Genomic DNA, 10,332 nt, shown 5'->3' on the forward strand with positions numbered 1-10,332 from the left:
GCAAATATTGCTTGTGACATGTACGTAGTTTTTTGATATATCTTTATGATAAAGCAGAGAGAAACAAAAAAAAACTAAAAAATAAAAACCACAAAAAACAAACATGGAACTTGCATCAAATTTACTTCATGTACATGTTTCCAAAAATCCGACCGAATATGCGCCTTTGTCACATTTAATTAAATTAACTGAAAATAAAAACCGTAACACCATTATATTTATTGAAGTGTCCCCCCCTTTTTTTTAATAAATACATACGTACACTTTCTCCGAGAGAGTAACTGTTGATCCGATAAAGGAGAAAAAAAACCTGAATATTATTGCATCGTAGAGAGAAGTAATATTCATTTCTGTAAATAATGTTATTAAATTTTACGGTACATAGCGGTGTCTGTATATCAGGAGTAAAATTTAGACGCTCACTTATGCATAAATTCTCCCGATGATCTTTAATAGCTGTTTATTATTTTAAATGTTCAAGTCTACTCGTATTATCAAATAATATCAGCCCTGAATAAATTTTCAGAGATGCCATTAATTTTGGCTATTTACCAAATTTTGACAGCACGAAACAAATTTAAACTTGCACATAGTCTTCAAAAAATTAGAAAGATTTTTTTACAGAAGTTACGTGTTTTTTATGCACGTTTTTACCTACATTTCCTTACATGAATCATGAATACATGTAATATATAACAATCCATGCTACCCTAAAAAATTTAACTCGCCATTAAACTTCTCATTGTTTAAACCCCTGTCACACTGGAGCTGCGTCCTCACAGCGATCCCGCTTCGTAATTGAATAATGTTAAACGCCATGTAAACAAATTAGAGTCTTCTACAGCGCCGTAACAACTCTACGGCATCTTCGTTCGCCGCGGTGGGATATCCTAGCCTAGAACATTTTAGAACGCCATGCGACGGCGCGCACTTTGAACATGCACAAAGTACGCGCCGTGGCTCTCCGTTCCGATAAACACGCCGTAGAAGTGGAGTAAGGTCGCCATGACAGCGCCGTAAAGTCTCCAACAGCGCATGTACACGCAGTCAGCGCACAAAGCACGCTGTGGATGCGCGGTAAAAACTCCTAGCACGTCATGAGCGCTCGGCGGATACCCAGCGAGAGGGCTGTCAATCGCCAAGTAGAACTCTGTGGAAACGTAGTTGGGAGCTCTGTAAGAACGCCTTTCCGAATTTTCCTTGTGATCCTACGGCGATTCCATGAATTTTACAACGCCGTGAACACGCCACGGGAACGCAACTTTTCAAAAAGTTTTCAAAACAGTTAATATTACACAAACTGTGTTCGACAAATAGTTTTCCTAAAACATTTTCTTCCTGTCTTTATACAGGCTTTTAATCACAGCACGTTTTTATAACAAAAGCAGAAGTGAAATTTTAGTCATTAGTCATTATAATCGTTTGACACCAAATCACATAAATTTTCATCTCGCAGCAACAACGGAAGACCTACTCGTGGCTTTGCCACGAGCTCTGCTCTAGTTGATATCTATGTTTCATAATTTTTCCAAAACATTTACAGATCCTCTACATTTTTTTTTAAAAAAAAACACCACATATATTCAAAATAAATAGTGAGGTTTGATTAAAGGTACTTAGACAAAAAAATATTGTTGGCGGTTTTCCAACTTTAATGTTTAGAATGGTTAATATGGCTATTTTTATTGCTTTGTCAAACTTTGAAAGTCAAATATTGAGTTATAAGCATGATATAGAGTTTGAAATTCTTTGTTATGTAAACAAAACTTAAGTTTTGCTATCTTTTACATATTAATTTTATTGGTATAAGTTTCAATCAAATGTTGCTTTCTTCTGTTGATAATATTATAATTACAAATACATATACGTAAAATCAGTTTACCTTGTTTTCCATGAGTCATTTTGTCAAATAAATGGTAATTCCATACTTTTCATTATTTGTAACCGAGGGTTACTTGTAATTAAACAAATATAAGAATCGAGCTTTGTTTACATAACAGCGAATTCTTAACTATGTATCTCTCTTATAACTTGACTACGAACATTCAAATTGGTCAACCATTCAAAATGAGCATGTAAACCATTTTATACATAAACAAGAGGCCCATGGGCCACATCGCTCACCTGAACAGCAGTTCCTTGTAACATTACATTTCATAGCATATGCTTTTTCTATTTTAAACATTGAACCCCTTTCTGGGGACCCAGTAATGGTCCGAGGTTTATGGTTGGCTTGAACAACATAAATAGTAGCATAGGAATGAAAATGTGTAGCACTGCGGTGGGACCGCACGTACACAACCTGAAAAACTGAACGTAGAAGAGTTCCACTTCAAGAGGAATAACTCTCAGACTGTACAGAACATTAAGAACGATAACTCTTGGTTCCACTTCTTTAGAGTTTACACAATTTGAGGATCCTTGCATAGTAATCTCACAAACTGTAGCATTATAGTTCTCGAGAAGAACTTTTTAAAAACATTTTCAATATATCTTTCTATGTTAAACTTTGAACCCCTTTTGGGGCCACAGTATTAGTCCAGTGCTAAAGTTTTAATTATTTGGAATCTACATTATTTAAGGATGCTTGCATAGTTATCTCAGAAGCTGAAGCATTATAGTTCCCTAGAAAAAGATTTTTCAACATTTTCCTTCTATATTTCTATGCTAAACTTTGAACACCTCTTGGGGCCCCAGTATTAGATTGAGGTCATGGCTTTTATAATTTCGAATCTACACTATTTGAGGGTGCTTACGTAGTTATCTGACAAATTGATGCATTGTAGTTCTCGAAAAGAAGATTTTTAAACATTTTCCATATATACCAGTACTTCTACATTTAACTTTAAACCCATCTTGGGTCCCCAGTATTAGTCCAGGGGTCACTATTTTAAAACTGTCGAACCTGAGTTCATTATCCAAGGTTGTATGCATGATAGTAATCTCACAAATTGAAGCATTGTAGTTCTCGAGAAGAAGATTTTTTAACCTGTTACCTTTATATTTCTATAATAAACTTTGACCCCATCTTGGGGCCCCATTATTGGTCCGGGGGTCACGATTTTACGAATTAGGAATCTACATAAGCGAAGGATGCATGCATAGATATTCCACTAACTAAAACATTGTAGTTCTTGAGAAGAACATTTTTAAACTTTTCCTTTGTTTTTTAAAATGTTTAAATTTTGAACCCCTCTTGGTGCCCATAAATTGTCTGGGAGTTACAATTTTTTGAATCTACATTATTTAAGGATGTACATGTATGCATAGTAATATCCCAAACAGTTGCACGATGGTTCTTGAGAAGATTTTAAAACATTTTCCTATATATGTTAAAATCTAAACCCCTCCTGGGGCCCCACTTTTGTTCGGGGGTCACAATTTTTACAATCTTCACTATATATACAATCTTTTGTGTATGTATTGGCATTTTTGGTGAAGTGGTTCTTGAGAAGAAAATTTTTAAACATTTTTCATATGTAGTTCTATGTTAAATTTTGATCCCCGCCTGGGGCCCCAGTTTTGGTCCGAGAATCACGATTTTTACAATTTAGAATCTTCATTATACATACAAGCTTTTGTGTAAATATTGGCATTTCTGGTGCAGTGGTTCTTGAGAAGAAGATTTTTTAAACATTTTCCTATGTATTTCTATGTTAAACTTTGAACCCCGCCTGGGGCCCCAGTTTTGGTCCGAGGGTCACGATTTTTACAATTTAGAATCTTCACTATATATACAATCTTTTGTGTATGTATTGGCATTTTTGGTGAAGTGGTTCTTGAGAAGAAAATTTTTAAACATTTTTCATATGTAGTTCTATGTTAAATTTTGATCCCCGCCTGGGGCCCCAGTTTTGGTCCAAGAATCACGATTTTTACAATTTAGAATCTTCATTATACATACAAGCTTTTGTGTAAATATTGGCATTTCTGGTGCAGTGGTTCTTGAGAAGAAGATTTTTTAAACATTTTCCTATGTATTTCTATGTTAAACTTTGAACCCCGCCTGGGGCCCCAGTTTTGGTCCGAGGGTCACGATTTTTACAATTTAGAATCTTCACTATATTTACAAGCTTTTGTGTAAATATTGGCATTTCTGGTGCAGTGGTTCTTGAGAAGAAGATTTTTTAAACATTTTCCTATGTATTTCTATGTTAAACTTTGAACCCCGCCTGGGGCCCCAGTTTTGGTCCGAGGGTCACGATTTTTACAATTTAGAATCTTCACTATATATACAAGCTTTTGTGTAAATATTGGCATTTCTGGTGCAGTGGTTCTTGAGAAGAAGATTTTTTAAACATTTTCCTATGTAGTTCTATGTTAAACTTTGAACCCCGCCTGGGGCCCCAGTTTTGGTCCGAGGGTCACGATTTTTACAATTTAGAATCTTCACTTTGTATACAAGCTTTTGTGTAAATATTGGCATTTCTGGTGCAGTGGTTCTTGAGAAGAAGATTTTTTAAACATTTTCCTATGTAGTTCTATGTTAAACTTTGAACCCCGCCTGGGGCCCCAGTTTTGGTCCGAGGGTCACGATTTTTACAATTTAGAATCTTCACTTTGTATACAAGCTTTTGTGTAAATATTGGCATTTCTGGTGCAGTGGTTCTTGAGAAGAAGATTTTTTAAACATTTTCCTATGTATTTCTATGTTAAACTTTGAACCCCGCCTGGGGCCCCAGTTTTGGTCCGAGGGTCACGATTTTTACAATTTAGAATCTTCACTATGTATACAAGCTTTTGTGTAAATATTGGCATTTCTGGTGCAGTGGTTCTTGAGAAGAAGATTTTTAAAGACATGCACCCTATACTCACTGTTTCGCAATTATATCCCTTTTGAAAAGGGCTGTGCCCTTTATTTTAACAATTTATAATCCCCTTTCCATAAGGATGCTTTGTACCAAATTTGGTTAAATTTGGCCCAGTGGCTTTTGAGAAGAAGTTGAAAATGTGAAAAGTTTACAGACGGACGGACAGACAGACAGACGGACGGACGGACGACGGACAACGGGTGATCAGAAAAGCTCACTTGAACCTTCGGTTCAGGTGAGCTAAAAATCGAAAATAAAATTTTGATCTAAAATCGTGTCTAGGTCCCACATCTTTTCAAAATTGTACATGTACTTTGTTTTCATTCATACTGATTAATGGGCATCAATTTTCGGGGTATAAAGTCATGCTGTTCGAAGGCATGACAAATGATTCTATATCAATACGCAAAAATTAGTATTTACGAATATTGATTATACGATGCATGGCACCACGTACGCCAAGTTTCATTTTTACGTATATATATGCTTGTTGGGGTGGCGAATGTCTTACATGTATTAAAGGCAAATGGTATTTCATAAATCGTGGTGGGGAAAAATATTCGTCAGACTAGACTGTACATGAAAATATTCTCAGGATATTCAATGAGAGTTGAATTATTATCCATTATTGTTTATACAAGTCTTTGTGTCCAAAATGTAAAGAATTTGTGTATACATAGCTATATGACATAAATAAATGCTATGATGGGGCCTATACTTTAACCCCCATAGACAGATCTTAATACATAATTCATGTATGTGGAGATGGTATGTTTGTACATGTACCAAAGGCATATATTAAACATGACATATTTCAGACTTCCCTGAATAATACGAATACATCACTGAATTACTAACTTAATTAACTGAAACAGCTTGTAGGGTATAAAGGGCTATTTCGTTGTTTAAGATCGGTGCAATGTTTTCTGTTCAAAGTATCAATGTGCTGTTAAACATTGTGGTACATGACACTTGGTTATCTTAAGTTTATTAAGATTACCCTCTCTCTCTCTCTCTCTCTCTCTCTCTCTCTCTCTCTCTCTCTCTCTCTCTCTCTCTCTCTCTCTCTCTCTCTCTCTCTCTCTCTCTCTCTCTCTCTCTCTCCATAAGATAAGTGTATCAATATTCCGGTATGTTATTTATATCTAAAACATTTAAAAGTAATGTTTTGTCAGCATATATGTGCATATCTGATGTATGAAATAAATGAATTCAAGAAAAAAAACCCGCAATACATGTATTTTAATGCAAATGTTAAAGCTCCTTCACAATTCTTCTTTCAGTTTTTGAGACTTCTTTATGAATTACACAAGAGACAAAGGCATTTTATTGAACGTGTTTCAATCTATATACTGTATCCTGCCATTGAGAAAAATCTGCCTTGACGGAGTATAGCTTGTCTACTTATCTTCCCTTAAGGAGACAAAGATATCAGCGTCTATAAGTTCAATTATCAGTGGGGAGGGGGGGGGGGGGGCTAGACTTATAAAAAATCTTCACAAGGAAAAAAAAAGATCTTTGGTCACACGGTTATGTATAACTTTGCAAAAAAAGGTTCCGACGCCTATGAGTTTCATAATTTGAAAGGAAACGTTATAGTAATTCTTTTATAGAAGGAACAAAACAATCAAGTAATTTGTCATGCATCATAGTTGCAATCAAAATGACGGTACGTGTATATAAATGTCAGTTTTTTATTCGTGATATACAGTAACCGAATTCTTTATATGCGTATTTTTTCAACTCATTAATTAATTGCTATATGTGTTTCTAAGAGGACAAACATATGTTTTTGTGTACTTTTTTCCCTTTCGTAATAATCTTGATTAATTGACATATACTAAAACTATACCGAAATAAGAGAAATGGGGACGTTTTTATGATTAAAAACATTATCTACAAGTCGATATTCCATCACGATTTTTTTTATGATGGCAAATCTTGCCATCCATTAAATCTTGTAGTTAAGTGACATACAAATACTCTTACAACAAATGGCGTTCCCTGAAATTATGTTCCATATTTCCGTAATTTATGACAACATGATTGTTTACAAGACCAATTTCTGTGTTGGTTTAGCTGATAATATCGTAATTATTTATCTTTTCGGGACATTTCCGTTTGAAATGAACCAACAGTTGGCCGAGGGCAAAGAAAGAAAAATGCGACCCCTCGTTGTCAAACTTCGCATTATTGGGTGGCGATTCGGAAGGGAAAGACACACAGGCTTAATAGCTCAATAAACGACAGGTAAGCTTATGTATAAAGACATACCTGTTAATTAAGGTGCCTTGACACACCATGCAATATTCAATGGGTATATCAAGTAATTTTCTTAAAGATATGATTTCTCAATTGAATTTAAACCGATATAAACTCTCGATTATTTTATATGATTTTTTTTGCATTTGTTCAGAAAAAAAGTTTAGTAAAGGCCAAAAAGTTTAGTAAAGGCCGAAATTTGCTATCGATCCATGCATGATATTATTATTATTTTAAATAAATGCCAAAAAAGGTCAAGTAATTTCTATCATTTAAAAAACAGAAAAAATTATTCATAAAAATGAAAATCGTTATTTCCTGATATTTTTCAAATTTATGAATAAAATTTTAAACTTACAAAACTATTTTTGGAGAGAATCAAAGAAAAAATAAGTTGTATATTAACTTCGTAAAGCTATTTTAACGGCAAACAACTACAATGTTTATTTCTTTGACTTTAGTATTTTATAGGTCAATATCAATACATTAAAAACGGTTATAGCGAAAACGCTTATAATGAAATGACGCTTGCAGCGAAGTGATTTTCATTCCCCAAGACTTAATTACATGTTGTAAACTTGACTGATATAACGAATTACGTTTATAGCGAAGCACAATCTCCGTTCCCTGGCACTTCGTTACAGACGTGTTTTACTGTAACAATCATATCTAATAATAACAATAATCTAACTAATTAATATGACTATCGTTACATCAATATTACTAAATGTTATATTTCAAAATACGTCAATCGGTTGAAAGTGTTTTTTGATGCACTTATATTCAATAAGACTTTCAGCCACGAATCTTACACCTTCAAAGTAATACAGAATTTATAAATGACGGCTTAATGCTTACATTTTCTTCCTTTTCATACGATCAAATTATAAATGACATTGATATTAAATCTTAAACTCCTCATGAAAAATATATTTGGTATATATTCATTGATAGAAATGAACACTCCATGCACATACATACATATATCTGTCATGTTGTAAATTTTGAATTTACTGAGTGGGTGTAAATACAAAATTTACAACATGGTAAATTTTGTATTTACATCCACCAAGTAAATTCAAAATTTACAACACGACATATCTATAAATGATTTTTTTAAAAAAAGAAATGAATACATAGTTTATCTTGAATCAAATTCTCTTTTTTATTTACATGTTTTTTAAACTTTATTTCCTTTCTACAGCCCACCATGTTCCTGCTAACAGGGTTATTGTTCCTGGCAGTACTCGTCTCACTTGCTGTTGGACAATTTTGTAAGCAGAAAATATATTCCTAGATCACTTTTTTAACTACAAGGTTAAAAGAATACAATTAAAAAGATCGTGTCAATCTTAGACATGCGCACAGCATTCTTAAAGTGAAATTTCTTGAACTTTCTAATTATTTTAAATTTTGACTTTCTCAAGTATAGTTGCAGCTATATTCCAGAACTATAGCTCTACTGTATGTTTTAAATTTTAATTTTATTGGGAGGGTGTAAATATAAAATTTACAACATGGCAATATTCACACCCATCCGGTAAATTCAAAATACATGTATAATTAACATGACACTATACGGAAAAAACCCCTCGGAATAACATTTACCGCAGCTAGGGTTGCTCTTTCGTACACACAAAAAGATTACATGTAATTAAAGCCCAACGAAAAGAGATTCTACATGTATACAAGATAATTAAGGGCTTATTTCTCCTATTGCCAAGCATATCTAATTTTAAAGACAGTCACTAAAAAAGTTTATACGAAAACATTCGGTATTATAACTGTTATTTGTTATGAGAAAATTTCGTCAGGTTCACGAGATTCTCGTTGTCGCGAATTGTAAATTCGTAAAATTAAACATACTAGAATATATTTATATTTATCGCAATGGAGCTTAATTTTTTATAATTCTTATTTTTTTCATCCTTTAGATATTATGGGGGATTCTCCAGACTTCCCCGACCCTCCGGACTACTTCTACGGCGGAGCCCCATTCATGCCCAGACCTTTCTTTGGCCGACCACCGCCTTTCATCTACGGTTGAACATCTAGGGATTGGAGCACAATGTATATTTTAAAATAAACAATCTATACTTTTAACTTGAGTTTTTGGAGTCTTTTATCGAATACGTAATGCGCGGTTCCGTCGTATCCATATGATATAGGGGTGCCCGAGGGTTAATTTTTTTTTTCGTGAAAGATGGTGATTCAGGCTTATTTTCGGTAACATTACAATGTGAATTAACTAATACTACTTAGATGCATATTCTTTTTAGTATAAAAAATTTAAATTAAAAAGTGTATTTTAGTACACAATTTGTTTTATGATTTTGCTAAGCATAATCATTACAGAAAGTACTGTAGATTCATTATTTTACGCGAGTCATTAATCCCGCGATTCAACGGAGAATATAAAATCGCGAACGCCGGAGTTTTGTTATAGTTTAACTTAGTTTACCTCTGTCCGTAAAAATAAAATAAAATATTTTAGAATCCACGAGATGTACTTCACGCGATTTTAAGTCGATACTTATTCCTCACGTTCAATTAGCCTTGGAATCTTCAGTAAAGTCATGCGAAATTTGGCAATCAGGTTCAGATTCTTTGATCCTTTTCATTGTTTTCAAAATATTATCAGTTGGATCTAATATATATACATGAACAATTGGAAAGTTAATGCCACGCTCCAATCTTTTGCATAGGAACTAGGGGACGTCCTATTTTAAGTACCCCTAAGCAATGCTTGTATGAAATGAAATTCCTATTGGACTTTCAAAAAATTTAACATGTGCTTTAGTCACTGAATTTTTTCTCCAATATGAATTATGTGTAAAGATAAACACCCCACCCGTTATGTGCCACAGAATAAAATATCTTTAAAATTGACATTGGCTCACGACATATATACGTATGCACATGCATATGAGTGTACATGTATTCCGCACTCGACTGCAATAATACCCGCTGCATTTGCATACCTGCAGGGTCAAATTTATATCTACGTAATTCCTAGGTTTACTTAAATTGCTATATAGAAATGCCGAGTAAAATAAGACGACCTGTAATGCTTAATTCACAATCTATATTTCCATATTGAGGTCATTCAATCAAAAAACTGTTCGTATGGTTGAATGGGATCCCTTCATCTTGTGACGTCACAATAAATATATATATATATATATATATATATATATATATATATATATATATATATATATATATATATATATATATATATATATATATAAATCTTGAT

General features: G+C 33.5%; 1 long non-coding RNA gene across 1 annotated transcript; it reads left to right on the forward strand.

Moving 5' to 3' along the window:
• Positions 1-6,973: 6,973 nt before the first annotated feature.
• On the forward strand, positions 6,974-9,176 carry LOC128164131 (uncharacterized). Its single transcript, XR_008240904.1, has 3 exons — positions 6,974-7,061; positions 8,278-8,347; positions 9,008-9,176. It is a non-coding gene; the product is annotated as an uncharacterized LOC128164131 (long non-coding RNA).
• Positions 9,177-10,332: the final 1,156 nt, after the last annotated feature.

This window comes from Crassostrea angulata, chromosome 9, assembly GCF_025612915.1.
Source record: "Crassostrea angulata isolate pt1a10 chromosome 9, ASM2561291v2, whole genome shotgun sequence".
NCBI lineage: Eukaryota > Metazoa > Mollusca > Bivalvia > Ostreida > Ostreidae > Magallana > Magallana angulata.